Below are 19,957 nucleotides of genomic sequence, written 5' to 3'. Positions count from 1 at the left end.
ACTGCTTCGCACACAGGGCAAAGCGTAAAGCATGCCAGTAGTGTGTGGAGAGCCTTATATTGACTGATATCTCAAAGTGCTTCACAAAAATGATGAGGATCTAAGGCGGACGAGTATTGTACAGAGAGTCTTATATGGAAATTTCAAACCGGTTGGCACGTAGGCACCCACGCCCTTAAAAAGGCTGAGAAACTCCTCAAGAGACTAAATAACCAAAACGACTTTCCGCATGTCTCTAGTACAAAGAATTTTACGTAGTCGTGAACATCACTGGACTGAATAGCCGTGTGATAGTGATTTGCTGACATCTCAAACTCACTATAAACCAAAAAAATCTGTATGAAGAATTTTAACATACTAGTTATCATAAAAATTGCAACAAATAAAATAATTTTAATGAAACTTTGCAAACGTATCAACAACCCTGTAAAAAATAAATTATGTACCATACGAGTGAACTGAAGGCCAGAAAGCCTTTAACATTCGAATAATGTGTACAACCCCCTTGTGAATTTATACCCTAAGACACTCGTCTGGGCATGCTTCTAAGCAAAATGGTCGATTTCCTCTTGAGGTAGTGTACGCCAGGCAACTTGAATTGCATTTCGTAACTCTGCTACAATACGCCATTGGTTCTCCGGTGTAGTAACTCTTCTTCCTGTCACGTCTCATACGTATTCTATGGGGGAAAGATCGGGAGAGCATGTAGGCCGAGGAAGCACATTAACATTGCGACGTTATAAATGCGCCTTAGTTATACGAGCGATATGTAGTCTTGCTGGAAAAGCACGTTTTCAATACCCTGAATGTACGATAGAGCAACGGGTTCTAACACTTCTAACAAGTAAATATGTATATCAATTTCAGTTGGATTTGACGTATTAATTCTAGATTGTACCAATTTTCATGATAAGTTGTATGTTTATGTCAATTCCTACAACACAACACTACAACATTTAAATGTGAAGTTTTCGCTTCGCATTATAACTTCGAGTGTGATTTATACTTTCCCTTGCACTTGAAAAAAATCATAAGAAATTTCTACAAGATAAATGAGTTAAAAAGGGACCAAGTAAGTTTTATACCATTCTAATACATTAATCTTGGGAATCCCCGCCATTTTTCATTCTTTCTTTGTCTGATAAAAGTATCAATATTGCCTTCATCCATATATCAGCCATGCACGCATTCGGGTTCACAAGTGCTCCGTTCTCCACGCTGCAAAAATGTCTCATTTCTCAGGGCATATTTGAGCTCTTAATCAAGAGGTTGTTTGAAAAAGTAATAGGTGCAACTCTTGCTAATGGAAAATAATGGACAAAACAAAAAGTTAGCGAAGGAGGGCAATGCGTTTTCATTTCTACGAATTTCATTTCATGAAACGTACGATTTAGCTTAAGTGTTATGCTGACGTGAAATTGTTTGAGATAAAATCGCAATGGGCGATAAAGCGGAAAGAGACTTCCGAATTTATGCAAGTTTTTCAAATTGCCCTGTGCAAAGTCCCCATCTTAAATCGGCCCGAAGTGGCGTAATGATTTCTCTAATGGATGCAGGTTGTGGTGCTCGGACGTTTAATTTTGCCTTAACTAAGATGACTCAAAGGATCGTGTTTTACACCGAAAAAAAAAACTGGTTTTTGGAACCGTCATAAAATTCCTCAATCAAAATCGGCCGATTGTTCTATTTCGGTCCCGGAAGTTTACTGGTCCGGAATAAATTAATAGGAGCGCCTGTTAAATAAGCCATTGGAAGATAAATGTATTCATAATCCTAATCGTAAAGTTGTTGCTGTTCTCTGACGTTCGAGTGATTAATCACCATCAAATTAACCACTCGGTCCATAGAAGCTCCTTTCCTGACAATTCTTTAATGACTTGTTTCGATCGGTCTGATCATAAGAGAGAAATCTCACATTCCTGTTCCCTCGCATGTTGAGGGAAAAAAACAAAATGATCGAAGAATACCAACCGAGTGCCTGCAGCGAATGTCTGAAACATATACATATCGTATTCGCCCATTAACGTTCTTCCCGTTGATGGTAACAGATCCCCATCCAGGTTACCGGCTATTTTCAGAAACTATAAATAATGATAAATGTGTTCAAAGATGTTATTAAAAAATATGGTCAAGAACAACGGTTTGGTACCTATTTACGTAATTAGTTAAGAAATGCGTGATTTTATGTAACGAGTGGGACTTTGCGGGACGAGCGAAGGTCGCAAACGAGGTCTCGCAGAGCGACGCGAGTTACACGAAATAGCTCCGCCCGACGAGTCCCAGGCAGGATCCTTTAGAATTTCGGTGTAAAACAACAAATCATAACAATAAAGCGGAACCTTGAACTTATTCATGCTGCGCCCTGTGCCGGTAGATCTGCATCAATTATTGTTGCACTGTCGGGATGGAACCAGAACAAACGCCATGTGTTAATTTGGTTAGGAAATTGAGATACCTGCTTTCATTATGTAACTAGTTATGGAATTAAGGCATTTAGTCACCTGTTTCTCTCCACAAAAAAAATCCAAACTTAAACGAAGGACTTGTAAGAGCATCCAATGTTCTTTTTTCGGGATAATTGGGCGCCTGGGTGCGGCTCGGGGAGACATGAGAATACATTAGGTCTGGCTTGTCGTTGAATTGAAATAAAAATTAGAGTTTTCCAGAAATGTTTGCAATTTTTCGGTGCCTGTTCACGGCTCAATTGTTGCACTAGTGGGGAAAACGGCTTCGATCGTCGCGTCACATATAAATGGGACATTAGTTTAGAGACGAGACTGTGTCGAAGAGACTGTCCAGACCTAAACTATTTTAATCTCGACTTTAATTAATTCTCGTCTGTAGATACAGCCAGTTTCTCGTTAAAGCAACGGTGTACCATTAAACCATTCTTTAATTCTAATTGAAACGAACCTCTGAGAAGGTAAATAGTTCTGCCAATGAATAGAGAACATTAGAATTAGAGATTAGAAAAGCAGAGAAACGGTCTTTCCCGCATTGAATTGGAGAAGAAGACCTTTACCTAGAATAATCAAATTTGAGAAATGGCTTTGGTTGATTAACCTCTTGATATGCTAGAAATTTGAAGTGGCTGAAGACTCAATAAAAAGTGGCTTAGGGGTGGGTCACCCTTAAAATTATATTCACGTAACATGGATCATGTAACTTAACCTGAACTAACCTGACAGTGGGCAAGCCGCAATTCAAATTCCTCAAGAGCTTTTTTATCATTTGAGGAGGTGTTTGTTGAACTTCTTGAGTAATTTTATTTTTTTAACACTTCTATATTATTTTTATTTAGATACACGCTATGGATCTGACAACACTATAAAAAAAACGCCCGCAGGAGTGAGGTCAGGTGATCGAACAGGCCACTTGAATATCTATATTGCGCAAATACTTCAGTAACTGTTGATTATATACAACGGTATGTTATATGAAATATGTTCAGAATTTCTCAGAAAACTCAAGAACGCTATAATATACATGGTGTTCCATAAGAAAAAATAATGAAATATATCCTTCATTTTTTAAAGAATATACGCGGAATTTTGGTCCTCTATGTATATATAATACGTTATTAGTGTGCAAATTGGTTTTTGCACACGCAAATAAGCCAGTGTCTTAGTTGCAACGGTCACATCGCTCAGGTCTAGTGAGGATCAGTTTAGCTTTGCACACTGATTAGGAATTATCCCATTTCATGTTTTAGGGTGAAGCAACTATGTATATTCAGAAAAATATGAGCAACAAAGCTAAAGGCGTCTGGAGACGAGATGGGGAAATGTGTCGAATAAACATAACCCGGCGACATCTAATTTAGCATGGTGCCGACCGTAAAATGCGAAAAATGGCAACATCACGTCTAATAAGAGAAAAATAAATATGTCAGCGGCGTTAAATTTATTCGAAAAGTCCGTGAAGAATTATCGCTTCTAAAAGCGGCTTCAGCTTTCAAGCGTAATACTCTGTTCCTGTTTCGAAAAGTTTTATTTAGCTGTCCGGGGACAGCGAACACTGATGGGTCGTTTGTCATCGTTTGTCCTTAATTTCGCTCCATAAAAAAATAATACTTAAGACGGTGAAAATCCAATTGGCGAGGCGTGACTTGCGAAGCCTCGGGTTGCTGTCCGTGTAAAAATTTGAAAAATCCAGCCCCGATGGCGGTACCGGTACTGTTAGGTGCAGTTAAGACACGCTTGTAAAACTCCCATAAGCCTTTCCACCGAAATCCCGGTTATCTGCCATAAATTTCCTTTATCATTCAGCAGGGTCCTAAAATTGTTTATTTAACCGCAATTTAAATTCAGAAAAGGTACCACCGCGACATTTTTATTTCGCGTTCCTGCTGCATTAAGGAATTTTTAAAATGACTACTACAAATATGTATGCACGAATGCGCCCCGAAAAAAGCTTTTAACCACAGCCACGATTAACACGTCAATGGCGTTTTTCGCCTCTCGTCACGTGCGCCCCAATCTGGATATTTCTTCATAACTTAACTGTTAAAGTTTAGATAAGTTTCGATGCAAGTTTCTAGCAGGAAGCGGAAACTTAAGACCTGGGGTTTAAGCAGAGCTATAGGGCAGTCGTAAATAAAAGCTCACTGCAAAATTAAATTATCGGAGGTGCACTCTATACCCCCTTAGCAGAGAAAGCGGAAGAAGCGGGGGTTCAAAAATCGTTTGGAAGTAAAAGTTAAAGCTCACCAGAAGGCCCCAAATCAAAGCGGGCAAACACAAATACGAGAAGCCTCTCTACAGGGCGAATCTTAAGCGAGATGTGTTCTTTTTAACCAAACGAAGAACTAAAAAAAGTCAAATTTTTTCGGAATTTTAAAAACAACCAAAATTCGCGCGTGTGAGGATTTTTAACAAATAGCAAAACCTTTAATTATTATTCACTCCGGGACTGGCTGCAAAAGGTATTCGAAATGGTCGCCATTGGTTGCATATGCTGAAGAAGTAACGTCTGTCCTCAAATTAATTCTGCTGTCTTTATATCCGTTTACGCAACTCTGTCACTGTGTTAATTTCAGTGGTGAACACTAAACTTTTCATGTAACTTCGCAGACATAAATCACATGTACTTAGGTCTGGCGATTTCGCGTGCCATCTCATTGGTCCGCAGCGACTAACCTGTTGGGAAATTGGTTACTTAAATAGTTTCCATACCGTTCTTTAATTTTTTTTCCATACGCGCATACTTCGGTTGTTTGTGAGATTTCAAAAAAATATTACATAGAGATGTTGCTTAGTTTTTTCAGGTTTACATCGTCTTAAAAAGAAAACTCCTACTTAAGATTCGCCCTGAATAAAAAAAACACTCGCAAAACCTCTCGGATAACCCAAAATTCCTGATTAAGGTCTTACATTGTTAGAATTAAGTTCACTCAACTGATTTTTGCTCTTATAGCTCTTCTCGAAATAAGTTTCGCGACCAAACAAAATAACTTAATAACTCTTGGAAACTGGATGAAAGCCCTACTAAAAGAAGGACACGACAAGGAAGAATAAGGCAGAACTTTTGAAATAAGTCTGGCCTATCTTGCATAAAGCCTTGGAGTACTCTACTTTTTCAGCTTTCCAAAAGTCTCGTATTTTTCAGCGAATTTAGATAGATACACTTAATTCACTCGAATAAGCGCAGCCAAGTTTTCCGGGAAAACTTTTACTTCTTGCACGAAATACGGTTTTATTTGAAAGAAAAGGTGGACTTTTATTCTTCCCTTTTAAGTCCATGCAAACACGTTCCTAACCGAAAAAGAGCATTGTGAGCATTTCGATTACTCTGTCACATTAAGATGAAGATCAGCTTCGATGGAGACAATAAACGTGCTGTTTGAAGCGGGATAATACCTCTGGAAATCCCTTTACAGTTTGAAGAAACATTAAAAAAAACCCATATTTTTTTTTCTCAGTTCTTCAATCACAATTAAAGATAATCCATCAAATCAATAAGGATTCGGCAATTCTTAACCGAAATAAAACCATTTAACACACACACAGAGGACGTGGATAAATCCCACTAGATAAATTGGTTTTCCTGATGTTCCACCCGGGTTTAGAGGGTCGCAAATGATCAATAAGGGCGCTTTACACCATTATTTTATTGGTTTTCTAACGAAAGGTAAAGACCTAATAAAGCTCATGGTGAAATGCTTACCCATATTATGAAAACAATTGGAAAAGCTAAATTCAGATTTAATATAACAAACCCTAAATCCAGGGCCCTTTTATGCGCTGAACGGTCTCGGATAAGAATCTTTAAAGTCATATTAAAGCTTTTATAGATTATAACTCTTTTGTGCTCTTAATTTACGGGGTCCCTATAAAGGCCTGAAATTAAAAATGTTTCCAACGACTTTTGCCGTTTATTGATTTCCAAAGGTGGGCTAAATTGACTGCTTTGTTTCCAGAGAAATTAACGAAATGAGCCCACAAATTGGAAAATATTTGTACTACGCCACTGAATATTCATACGAGAATAGCATTACCTGCGCCCTTCAATTCGGGAAATTTGAACTTTACTGGATAATGGGGCAGTGCCATAGACGGAAGCAAATACTAAAGAAAATTCTAGCAGTATACACCCAGACATAAGAAATACGTAAGTGTAAAAATATTTATTCTACGCCCCTGTAACTTTATAACGAAATTCGTTAATCTCTCTCCTTGACTTCGGCAAGTACTAAGTTTAGCTTAATAATAAGGTAGTGGCGTAGAGGAAAGGAATGAATTAAAACACAAATTCTGAAAGCTTTTACAGATTTCTTTAAAAAGCTGTAAATTTAAAAACATTCGAACAACACCACTGAATATTTATGAAAAACTTCCCTTAACAATGTCCTTCAATTCGGCAAACTTTCAGTTTAATTTAATCATAAAATAGTGGCGTGGAGGAGGGGAATTAATTAGAACACGAATTATGGATTGCTGCACAGATTGCTTTCAAAAATTCATAAATTGAAAAATTGCGCCACGGAATTTTCCAAGAGAATGCCTTGATTTGTGCCTTTAAATTCTAAAAGTTTTAAGTTTGCCAATAAAGCAGTGCCACAGAGAGAATACAGTATTAAAACAAGTTCTGAAAACCTTTAAAAGATTTCTTACGAATAATGTAAGTTGAAAATCGCCTCTACCACGCCACTGAACTTTTACCAGGCAATAGCTATATAGAAAACTTTGAGTTGTGTTTAAAAATAACTCGGTAACATAGAGGGAATAAATTAATTATTACACAGATGCTGACAGCTTCCGTAGATCAGAAAAAGCTCTACAGAGGAGGATTATTCACCTCAAGCTTCATAAATTTTAAGGTCTTTAAGATCGAAACGAGTTGATAAATAACTGACTAAACAGAACAGGACCATTTTCTTCGTTCAATTGATAGAAAGTTGCAGCCAAATGAGGGACAGAACTACTAGTTGAATTGATTCCAAAAGGGGGATATTTGCCTCAGATTTTAGATTTAAAATTTGAGCTAAACTCAACTCCATAGATGCAACACGGCTACGTGAATATCGTGAAATTACAATCCGATCGCATGATCCGATTGAAACCAATTCTGTGAATTTTGCGGAGCATTTAAATCGGACCGAACAATGGTAATTTGAGTAAGAGAGCTGTGTCATTTAATAAAATAACACGTACGTGCCCTTCTGCAACGTTACGGCCGAATGGGGGGAAAATGTATAACCAGAAAAAATATGTTAATCAATTACGTGCAAGATTCCACACAAAAATCATTTAAATTTTGACTCGATGACTCGCAGTTCGTCCTTTGCAATTTCAGGCCGGACTGTAAGCGAATGAAGCGCATGTCGCCCAAATTTGCATTCCATCAGGCTTGACTCAATCCAAACCACTTAAAAAAAAAAAAAAAAAAAAAACATTGGAAATGTTCCGATCCGATTGAAATTTCGATCCTCCGCGTTCGTGTCGGTGTTTTTCGAAAAGATTAATTTTTATCCGATCGTGGGATCAGATCGAAATTCCTGATACACAGGTATTTTATCACTGATGCCTCACAATTTTTATCGAATTTGGTAAAAAGGACGTCCTACCTGTGTGTCCACAGTTACATTCAACAAAATTACAAAATTTTAAAAAATCTCGCGTGTGGATCCTCGAACGAAGTTTTCCACATCCAGAATCGGTCCCTCTGACGTAAAATGAGTCACTTGCAGCGCTTGGCATCACTAAAGCTACGTCATTTTGACGTCAATGGGCCCGACTGTGTTCCAAACCCCTTACGTTGGCCCAATACACTGGAACTGAAAACTTTCTTTTTTAATTTGAATCGCCTAATTTCTCTGTAAATTGTTCAGTTGAAATACATTTTCCCGTCTGCGAAGCTAAGGATCTCTCGCCCACTCTGCGAGGCTTAATGAGACCGATATTCGTTTCTCGAATAAATTTGGTTGGATTTATCCAAGAGTGGATTAAGTGTGAGCTCTCACGAAAATCCAGTGAAAAACAAGGGACATTATTTATATAAAATAAACAGCCAGCTTTTATATTCCAAAAACAATGCCAAGTAATTTTAGCCGGGGACCAGATCTACCACAATTCATTTAAGTTTCCATCGAGGTTGTCGTATCAATTTGGTATTCCGCGGGGGTGTTTCTTCCTGATGGCTTTTGTACGTAACTGATAATAGAATTTGCACGGTTAATTTGTAAGGGACGTGAAATTTGGGTGTATTAACATACTAGGAGAAATTTCATTATCAGCGCCTTGGAGACCAGGAAATTCCGTGCACCTGAAAACAACGAATAAAGCGCTAAAAGAAATGTGCAAAATTAAGAAAGTCCCCCGGAAGAATTAGGGAATCCAGAATTAAGAGAAACATTTAGGGTCGCACCACGTAGCAATCACGAACGTCCCTTTCAGCTAAGAGTTCCAGGATTTTTTCAAAAATGGAAGTTTGTGGCATTTCTTCGTCAGTATTTCAACAGGTGTCTAAAATTCGAGCGATTTAGGGAATAGCGAGGCTGAGCCATGGCAATTGGACTTCGGCGTATCAAATAGATCTAGATGAATAATAGATTGGCTACTTGAAGTTGCATATTAGGTTGGAAAGCCGCCCTCAGAACCATATGGGGATGGAAAACGAGGAGAAGGCTCAGAGAAATTAAATTCCTACATGCACGTCCGCACGCGCGTAATTGATCGCATTTACTCCTTTGCGTCGAGGGAACAAATCGGCAGTCCAAACAATACAATGGGGAAGCGTGAAAAAATGCACAATGGACGTGAAAAACTGTTAAAAATTGCATTATACAAAAGTATGAACGAACCGAAGAGGATATGACGAATTTTGAGAAAATTGCACACGTAGAAAGACGACGATTGCTGCCTTTAAAAAACACCAAAACGTCCTCAACATCACGTCTATTTTTGGTAATTTCAATGGGCGCAATGGTGACTTGAATAACTTATCAGAAACAGAAGACACACTGTGCATGCGACAATTCGTCTTTTCCTCAACCCCGACCATTAATGCCATCACACAGACGCTTTAGGAATAATTACATTGCCGGTAGTACTTTGTCAATGCTATTCCCATGTACCTGCTACATGAGCTGAATATTTTCAATGTATCCTTCGGGGCAATTCGAATTGTTTCTCTTCCACCCCTAAACGGCCCCTCGCAGGGAAATCTAATGAAATTTATCTTAATTTAGTTGAATGTAATAAAACCAGAGTGGCACGTTGAAAGACTAGGCAAACATAAAACTTTATAACGTTTCCTTGAGGTCAGAAACCAATATAATTTAACGAAACGTGGAGGAAAGCTTAGGGAAACTGATCTTCTAAGTGCTAGAAAATTTGCAAAAAAATACACCTCCGGGTTAGGAAGAGTAGTCGTGAGTCCATAATTATCTATAAATAGCCGAGAAGAATCTGCCCCTTCCCATGCGGCTCCATCTCATTAAGATTCTGTAGTTCAGTGACTCAGATGGGATGCGAGAGTATGGGCTGTAGATGAGAGCTTATACACCCATGATTCAGCAGAACACAATACGTTTCTTCCTAAATGTGTGTGAATTAGATATGGTCGAAAATTTCAATTGATGTTATTTATAGATAATATTATACAACAGTCACGGTCACTTTAAAAATACACAAAAAACTTTCGAGAGGACGCGTTGTACAGGGTTCGCCTTTCGGACCTGACACAACTTGTATATGGAAAATTAAAATTTTAACGTATTTTTTAAATGTTTATTTTTCTTTTGTGGAAAAAATCTGACACCGTAAAAAACCGATAATCAAAATGAATATTAACAAATTTGATCGTCTAAAGGTGCGCTGCTGTATCAATTACCTAGAAAGCATAAAGTAGGTTGCAGTTTTTTTTTTCGAAAATAATAATAATAACCATCTTTATTCACCCGGTGAATGGGCTATCGGCCCCTTGGCCTTTCTGCCCAATTGACATGTATAATCTACAAAACGAGAAAAAAAAAAACCACGAGGCAACCATAAGTGTGATGAGGATGAGAGAGGAGTGACTGTTCGCTATTGTCGTCCGTCCGCGGTCCGTTCATGGTTGTTGGTAGTGTTCGAGTAGGGTTTCGGAGGGATAAAGAAATCGGGAATGTCTAGTTTGCCGTGTCAAGCAGAGGGGGTTGAGTATTGTCCAGTTATGAGGTTTGTCCTTCCATTTTTTCCGAAGTTGCAGTAGTCTTTCCGTTATTTTCGTCATATTTGTGCGTTCGTATAGCATTTGGGTGGGTGGGTTATGTAAGGGGTTGTCGGAATGTTTTTTTTCGATTTATCCAAAAATTATTGATTTCTGACACTTAGGGTGTATATCGTATTTGTTCATGTTCTTTCTACCAATATGATGGTGCACAAGTGATTGTGAGTTGCTATTTGAAAAAAGCACTATTTTGAATTTAAAAATTCCAAATCCCAATGCTTCTCTCAAAAACTTTTTCAAATATTTTTCTCAACTCTTTGATTGTTTATAAAAATGTGATAACTCTCCGGCAATTTAAAATGCATTTGATTAATTTATGTCAAATAGTTTTGCATATAATTAAGTTTTAGTAAAACCCTGCAAGTGTAGAAAACGTCGTAAATACCAAAATGGATCAAAAACAGTTAAGAACCGGTACTATGTTGTATTATGAAACATATACGTTTATTTTTTCCAAAAAACAACAACCCAAAACGTTCCATTTAAATAAATGAAGTAAGAGACAGTTTCCGGTTAAACCGGAAGTCATATCAGTTCGAAAATAATTTTACATCATCAAGTTTTTCGAGAAAACAAGAATATAAACTTTAAAGATATATTGAACTTGTAACTTTTCATATACAAATGGGTTCAGCTCCCAAAGACGAACCCTGTAGAGGGTGGGTCAGTTTACACCAGCAGGACTCTGACATTCAATTGAGTACCTTATTATTAAGTTCAGTAAGTAATATAATCATATGCCGGCAGTTTTGGACTTTTTTGTGTTTGCCACATAGCTCCTATAATGTCTGAGAAAACTGATTTAAATTATTACCGTTTATTATCTACGATAATTTACAAGTTTTGCCATGTCTAGACGATTTAAAAATCTAAAAGACGATATTATTTCGGCGGTTTTTATCGTCCAGAACTTTTTTTTATGGCGCGCCACTTCCTGTTTGATCTCGAAAATTTGGATTCGACGTTCAATTTTGAAATTTTTTCGCGTTTCACGGTTCCATCGTATCTTTAACCATTTTTAAATAATTTGAAAGAGACTCTGAAAGAACTTTTTTTTATGCGTTCGGGGCTAATAGCCTAAGTGCACCAAAATTACCCAAAAATTTTTGCACGAAACCGTACAATAATAACAAGCCAGGGCGTTATTACTTTACAAATAACCCGGAATTATTTTATTTTACTCGTGACTTTAATAGCTGCCTAGGGGCGTTCTAAATTGTTAAATTGCGGATGAATGAGATGTTTATTAATGATACGCTCTTTTAGATACTTTTTCAAATGGCTGAAAAACGGTTAGAGATGCGATAAAACTAGACAACAAAAGTTTCTACGTTGAACGTGGCATCCAAATTTTTTAGATTAAGCAGTCAGTGGCGCACCACAAAAAACTCCCGGACGATAAAAGGAGCGATGACTACCGAAAAAATGTCACCGTGCAGGATTTTAATTCGTCTCGACATGTCAAAACTTGTGGACCGTCGTAGGAACCAAACGGCAAACATTTTTATAAATTAACTCGAAAACTGAGGCAAATATTTTATGAAATCCAAAACTTTGACGGCCAGTGTCTCAAAAACAAAGCTTTCGCTGACGTATGTTTAAAAGAATTGCTGAATTTAAAATGAGGTACTATATGGAATGCCAGAGTCCTGCTTGTATAAACTGACTCACCCTGTATTCATAGATGCATGACTCGAGTAATGCGGTATTAATACCCAAAGACCGCAATATATGAAATTTATCTTCTCGGTCACGTTCTTGAAACTCTTCAAGTTGTCACATACTAATGTGTCACCGGTCGGCGTGTTTACATATTCGATTTCCGGACGACGACGATTTTTTTGAATTCGAAATCGGTTATAGCCCGAAGAGTGTTCGTTTTTCAATAGCAAAAATTCTTTAAGTGCTACATTCGGATTCCTTAAAAGGACGTGACTGATTTGTGACACTTATCATCATTATCGTTCCGTCATTATTGAGTTATAACCAGACTTAAATTCCTGAAAGAAGTCACTGCCTTGTTCATTGTAGTTTCGAGAATAATCCGAATTGGACCGAAATTGGGGCGAATCATGCTCGATCGCGTGCTTAATTCGGGGTCAAAATATGGGGGATTTGGGTCATTCAGAGGGCCACTTTTTCCTGAGCACTTGTCGATTAAAGACGTGATTATCAGAACTTACAAGCTGAGTTAACGATAATATTTGGTTTCCATCACTGTGCGACAATTAACATTGAAGCTGATTAACCACCATTGAGGAAATGTTGTGGAAGTGTCGAGAAATGCAGAGAAATGAAGTTTTTCTGTTAAAGAAAGGAACTAATTCGGGTCTGCAAGGGGTTTTAATAAGCACAGGTAGGCAGACCCTGGTAAATATTGGGGCGAAATGTTGCAGTTCTCGTCGAGCATTTTCCCGTAAATCAATAAACAACATCACGATAAATCACTCAGTATGCATTCCATTTTAATTTCGACCTACGTCCGAGGTTTTTGAAGGAATTTTCGATATTTCTTAAGTAACTCCAGCCCGTATAAACAGCAATTTTCGGACCTGCGGAAGTGTCTTGGACTGACCAAATTCTTCGGCGAATTTCCGACGACTTTTGCTTGATCGGAATAGTGATTTTTCAGTATTTTTAAGTTTTCCAAAACAACCCACATAGGAATTTTCAAATTACTTCATTCGGATGCACAAACGTTTGCCTTGATTGTGAAGCGGTTTCGAGTAGAACCTTAAAAGGACGATTTCGGCTGGTGATTCGAATTAGGTAGGTACCCCAAAACTGGCACATTTCACCCTTGTTTAACTTCCTGGGTGAAACGAGGAAAGAGTATACCAAATTGTAGTAAGGGATGTCTCCGAATCACTGGTCGCAATCGCCTCAAGAATTTTTGACTTTTTTCTATGACCCAATTCCACCAGTTTCCATACTTGGCAGAACTTCGTGGCAACCCGGGTCAGTAGCTACAACTTCCCGCCAATTTCCTGTGACTTGGCTCTGATCTAATCTGATGTCGCAAGATAGAGATTCCGAGGTACAAATCGAAATAGTTTTTTTTGGCCAATTCAGGAATCCTCGAAAATGTTTTAATGAAATAAGCCTTCTCTCTATTCTTGTCTTTTCTTTCGAGTTTCTAATTAAGACCCTCTAATCGCTAACAAATTTTCCGATAATCCAGAACTAACAGCAACGAAAAACTCCCTTAGAAACTCCCCACCATCTCATGAAAAAACTCCTTTTCATTCCGGTAAAAGAAACTCGAATAAAGCAACTTTTTTTATTACCCACCCTGTATGATTCACTTTAACGTACGTGACGATAAACAACCTCTCTTCTAAAGAAGAATGGCCGACGTTTTGAGCATATTTTTAGCTTTCATTAAGGCTAAAATAACACATAGCAACGCCCTTCCGAATACTGATTAAAACTGTGTTAATGTGATTGATGGGTTTGTGATTTCTATGTTTGACGAACTGTGACTTTTTTCTTGATTAAATGTGATTTTTGTGACCCATAAATTGTGATTTTTGCGATTGATGAACTGTGACTTTTACGATTGACCAATGGCCGTCACAAAAAAAAAATTAAATGATAACAATCTGTTTTTAATCAATGTTTAGTATTTTTGAATGGGAACGTTTTTCCATGAAAACGAGCATATTTTAACATCTCCCTGTGCATGAAACCCCTTTAATTAGCTACGTCTGGGTGGATCCGATTTCTGACTAAAGAGGATTTATGTCGAACTTAAAAGTAACCTTATTAGAAGATAAAGTGCGTGTTTAGCATGGCGGAATTAACTAAGGGTCGATATTTTACTACGCCTTTTATTGGCAGCCATTGAATTAATGAGGAATCTCCATCGGCATGAAGAGGCCCATTCGAATCTGTGATCCTGATTTCCCTTTCGACAGGGAATCAAGTTAAATGTTTTGTTCTAAACTTTTCGCCCAATCCCTGTAACACTCCAAAACATCACGCTCGAGTAATAAAGTCTCAAGTAAGCTCCCAAAAGACATCTGTTTCGAATGAAATACCATTTTCCGCTAATTCGATTCGAAATCATAAAAGTTAAGGGGCGAAGCGCTCAAAACGTTCGTAAACACGGAATTTTAATACTTAGACACGAACCCCTACATTTCGAGATAACGTTAAAACTTGCTTTTTCCTGATACATTGAGCTCTGAGACTCCAGCGAGACCAGGAACTAGATTAAGAAAAAAAACTAAACACATTTTCGTTTTAATTCCATTATTTCAGCTTTGAAATGTAAAGTCCTTTGAAGAAGGGAAAAATAATACAGGATGGGAAAATTTAATAAACTTCCCCTTGAGCATAAAAGGGGATGAAACTTTTCACTTTCTGAATTAATGTTACGCATTAAGTGAGATTTCTCAGGGCTTAAACTCCGTTTAAATGCCAATATATGGTAATGACAACATGCCTAAATATGAGCCCGAAATTTTAATAAAGCAGAAATGATCTCGATGGCGCAAGTTGGCTTTTGAGTTTGTTAAATTATATAGGAAGTTATGCCAAGTAGCGACATTATGTTCCTGGGACAAAGTGAGCTACTTTAAATAACGCTGGATGAAACAAAACCAAGTTTAACTTTCTTTAAGCTACGTTAACTTCTTCACTCAAACTTTAAAAGAACAAAGTAGCGATATTTTGTCTAAAATACTTAATGTTTCATATTAAATTCCTCAATTTTTAAAGTTAATTTCATTCCTCCTGTTTGTGCAAACGTCTGCAGAAACGTGAAACTCGTTTTATGCAAAATCAGACCAAAATCAACAGGAAGTTTATTCTCCAAATGTCATTAGAGCCACATCTTAGTATGTACTAAGGAGTTCTTATCAGTTTTGAGTTCGGTCGAATGCGGTGGTTTGTACGTCTTATTCGAATTTCGTAATTTAGGGCCCCAACTTACTATAATTACATACACATCAAATATTGTTTATAGTTCTGCATTTTTTTACGTAACAGACACGTATATAGTGTTGATCATGTAATGGATGAACGTACTCTTTCATTTTTTTTCTTACAGAACCCCTCATCGATTATGACGTTTTTGAGTTCTTTAAGAAATCCTGAAAGTATTTCATATATAAATATTTATAATTTAATTTTCCCATGGATTGCATAAAATAGGCAACTTGAATGGCTCGCTACATCGCCTAACCTCACCCGTATAGATCGTTTTTTATAGGGCCATTTGAGACATAGGGTGTATTTAAACAAGCTCCCCGCCAATATAAAAGAGTTAAAAAGTAACATTATTCAAGGAGCTCAACAAATGCATTCTCAGATGATAAAAAAAGTTCTTGAGGAATTTGCATTGCGACTGCCCACTGTCAGGAAGTCAACAGGGCACAGATCGCACATTTATTACGTTAGATTGCAGTAGTTTGTATTGTTATTTTTTAAGTATTAATAGTCCTATCGTTATTTCTATTTTTGCAGTTTTTTTCGAAAACAGCTGAATTTAGACATGAATATCTTGTAGAGAGTATGTTCAGAATTCCTGAAAGACCTCAAAAACGTCATAATATACATAGGGTTTCATAAGGAAAAAAATTAAAAAGACTACTATATGAGCAACCCTCTTTATACGTCTGCTACGTCAAAAAAATGCACAGCTAAAAACAATATTTGATGTGTTCCAACATTCCCATGAAAAATATTTCCTTCAATTTTTACGAATTTGTTAGGGATATTTGGTCTTCTATATACATAAAAAAATCGAGAGATACAGGATTGGTCGAGTGGCACTTCGAGAATGGACCCCATCGACTGTTAGTGTTTTTAAGAACTTCAACTTTAGAGTAAAAATTTTTAGTTAGCAATAAAGGCTTCCATTATTTTCGATTTGAGAACACCTTGGAGCTAACTTTCAAATCTCATAAACTGAAACAAAAAAAAAACTTGAGATTTCGAAAACAGTTTAATATTGCAAATAAACCTTGTGCATCCACTAATTTTTGGACTCGGAGTCGCATGAAGACCTACACTTAGAACAACCAGAATTGGAAATTTTAATAAATTGCAACTTTGCAAAACCTTTTGCATGATTCAATTTGACAATCGCTTAAATATAGCACATAAACGCCAAAATTTGCAAAACTAGTGGCAAAAATGTCCTGGAACTTCAATTAAATTTTCCGAACCTGGTCCTGTCCGAAAAAATAGCAAGAAATTAGGCGGAGAATGCAGTGCATACCCCTAATTTTTTAATTTCGCCATTAAAATTTTTGTAAGTGAAACCGATGATTAAATTGGTATATTTCCGTACCAGTCATATAACGAAAGCAAGCGCTTTAATCTCAGGTAACCCTTAAGGCGACCAGTTAAGACGAGGCTCAGCTAAAATTGTCGTTTTCTTCCGATTTATTCTATTTTATGTAACTCGTGTCATATTGCAAAATCCCTCGCCCATTCCACATTCTCGTCGGAAATCTGGGCATTTAAAACGGATTTGTAGCATATAGAGGAAATATGAAGTTTTTCTAGAATTCCAATGAAATGAAAAGATCTGAACGAGAAGAGTCGGACAGAAAGAAAATATGAGTATATAAGGGAAAACCGGAAATAAAGGCCTCGTAACTAAGGAATGTATTTCTGCATTTAAGTAGTTAACAAACTTTACAGAAAATGTACGGGCATCATACAATCGAAAGTTTACTATTCAACTCGCGATTCAATGAAAAGTTCATCGTTCTATTTTAATCAATTGGAGACAATTTATCGAGATTAGAACCAAATTAAAACACTCTTAGTCCAGTCCTGTCGACTGAAATTTCAAAATTCACCAAGGAGGAAAATCGCTTAAAACTGTATATTAAAAGCCCTTCACATGTACCTGTATTTAAGCGTATGAAATTTGCACAACAAATTTGTCTAAATTCGCGCAAAGCGGATTTCAAGGAAAATCTTTGATACATCGCTAATTCTTCGATCAATCGATAAAAAAACATAAAATTTTGAAGCTAAAACTTTCGACGCCCACTAAGGCTTAGAATGCACATGCACAGGCGCCTCATGAGACAGCCGGGCCCCCTGTGTCTGTTTTACGTCGCTGATCGGCAAACTGTTAGTTCATTTAGGGTTAATGTGCTAAATATCTCAAAAACCGTAGGAGTTATGGAGCAAAAATGTTAAAACATCTAAGGCGCTGGACTGAGTAACTAAGCATTTCTACACTTATATCTGTGTATGAGGTTTCTTGTCGCATAACCGTGCGGAATATACCTATTTCCCCCATGCTCTTGTTGCATGCATTTTAAATCACCCTTTATATCCATCTGATCTAATTCTGGAACTCACATATTTATTTGCTGCCAAGGTAATTGCTTGCCATAAACCTTAAAATTCACTGTTGAAAATCTACTGTTACTTCAAGAATTCAAAATATATATATGATTTTTTGGTCGGCATTTGTAGTAAATTTCCTGCCCAATATGTAGATGTACAGGGTGACCTAAATATATATCTGATTAAAAAATGGTGGGGGATATCAATACAAAGTTTTTTTAATGTATATGTGCCCGCAAATGCGCCGTTAAGGCTACAGAGCAAACAGAATAGTTTAAGTGATATCAAATAACCAAATTCATTCTTGACTTAGTTGAATATCACCGTCTTGCATTGAATATTTTTTGTTTCAACTAAATTTGTTGTGGGGCAACGTAAAACTTTCTTTATCATAATTAGGCATTCCAAAGATGCCAATTTTAAGACTTCAGCAAGAATTATTTGCACATTATAATTATTCAGTTGGAACAGTAACATTCACTTTCTTAATTTTTAAATCAAAATCTGCATGATGAATACATGTGAAAATTTCTCATTTGAAAAACTTACCGATACGCACCAATGAATTGGAGGAGGAGATCATGTAACCTGGCCCGCGCGTTCTCCCGACCTCAACACCCTGAATTTTTTTCCCTTCGGGGTGTCTCAAATCTCTGGTCTACGAAGCGGCTATTCGTAATGAGGAAGATTTATTAGCAAGAATAATGGCCAGTTGCACACATTTAGAAGCTATTCTCTGAATATTCCATAGGGTCCGCGAGTCAATGAACCTTTGTATTGAAACAAATGGTCAACATTTTGAACAATTATCGCAAGCCATCGTTTATTTATCAATAAAACAACGTCTAACACGAACAAAAAACGATTATTACACTGCGGAATCTACGAGCATACGTTTATTATTAAAAAAAATCTTGTTTTGATGTCTCCCACCAGTCCTTAAATATTATCGGTACATTTTTTGGACACCCTGCATGAAGCTTGCATATGGGAATACCTTTGCTTGTTGCGCGTATCTACGAGGGGGGATGGCCCTAACAGAATCCACTTTGCTTTCAAAAACAAGCGAATCGGTCAAAAAAGTTTTCATTTTCCAAATTTCGAATTTTCAAGTACCCTCAGATCTATTTAGTAACGTGAAACGTGCTAATACCAACCTCGCAGCTGCTTACTGCAGAAGCCACCCCCGGATATCTCCCCCAGTTACACAGCTACCCCCAACCAAAATCGTCGGCTGGCGTAGCCATTCCTCCTCGAGGGAAACCAAAAGAAAAAATCCGAAAATATTAACCGACCGGAAATCAGTCCCAGATCCACCTGCAGGAATTCCGAGCACGTGCCGCATCACCGGCCGAACACGCGACGAATCCGTCGAAACCAGTGCGGCGCCGCTTCCTGATCAACGTCGCAGGACTGCAGCCGACTAATGAAGGAACTGCGAGCGCGAAGCTCGTTTTCGGCCCTGCGGAAGCTACAGGAGTAGGAGCGAGGCCGCGGGAATGAGGAAATCTCGTTTGGTTTCGCTACACCCTCGCTCGCAGCGGAGCTTGGGCCTTTTCGTTCGTTGTTGTGGATGGAAGGCACACAGCTCCACATGCTGAATGTGGTTTATCAATATGTTTTCACCATTTCACCACCACTTCACTATGTTTTAACCCCGATGGGTGACACCTCGCGGGACACCACGACGTTCACCTCACCATTCACCTCACCATTCACCTCGTCAACAATTGAACATCGTCGATGATTAACGCAATGAAGAAGTACGCATCGCCGTTTATCGTAGTTCATTTGTCTAATTTTTTACGAACAGAGAGGTAATCAAAATGTTGTCGGATACAGTTGGTGATAGTGACCAGTAAAACACTTTGATATAGTGCCTATTATTAATTATGTCGTGTTTATAGTGAATTCGATTTAGTTCCTCAAG

At 37.6% G+C, this 19,957-nt stretch overlaps 1 protein-coding gene across 5 annotated transcripts in view; it reads right to left on the bottom strand.

The window, feature by feature from the left end:
* Window positions 1-19,710, bottom strand: part of LOC136339897 (monocarboxylate transporter 2-like) — an 86,903-nt gene extending 67,193 nt beyond the window's left edge. For 3 of the 5 annotated variants that reach the window (XM_066283480.1, XM_066283482.1, XM_066283479.1), the window contains exon 1: window positions 19,185-19,708. The gene's annotated coding sequence lies outside the window, so the exon portion shown is untranslated. Of the gene's footprint in view, window positions 1-18,576; window positions 18,697-19,184 lie in introns of all 5 variants that reach the window. The other 2 variants (XM_066283481.1, XM_066283483.1) reach the window with 2 other exon arrangements.
* Between the last annotated feature and the right edge of the window lie 247 nt (window positions 19,711-19,957).

The sequence above is a fragment of the Euwallacea fornicatus genome, chromosome 7, assembly GCF_040115645.1.
Source record: "Euwallacea fornicatus isolate EFF26 chromosome 7, ASM4011564v1, whole genome shotgun sequence".
In the NCBI taxonomy this organism is placed as follows: Eukaryota; Metazoa; Arthropoda; class Insecta; order Coleoptera; family Curculionidae; genus Euwallacea; species Euwallacea fornicatus.
Note: the sequence above shows the minus strand (reverse complement) of the source record. Positions and strands in the feature narration are given on the sequence as shown.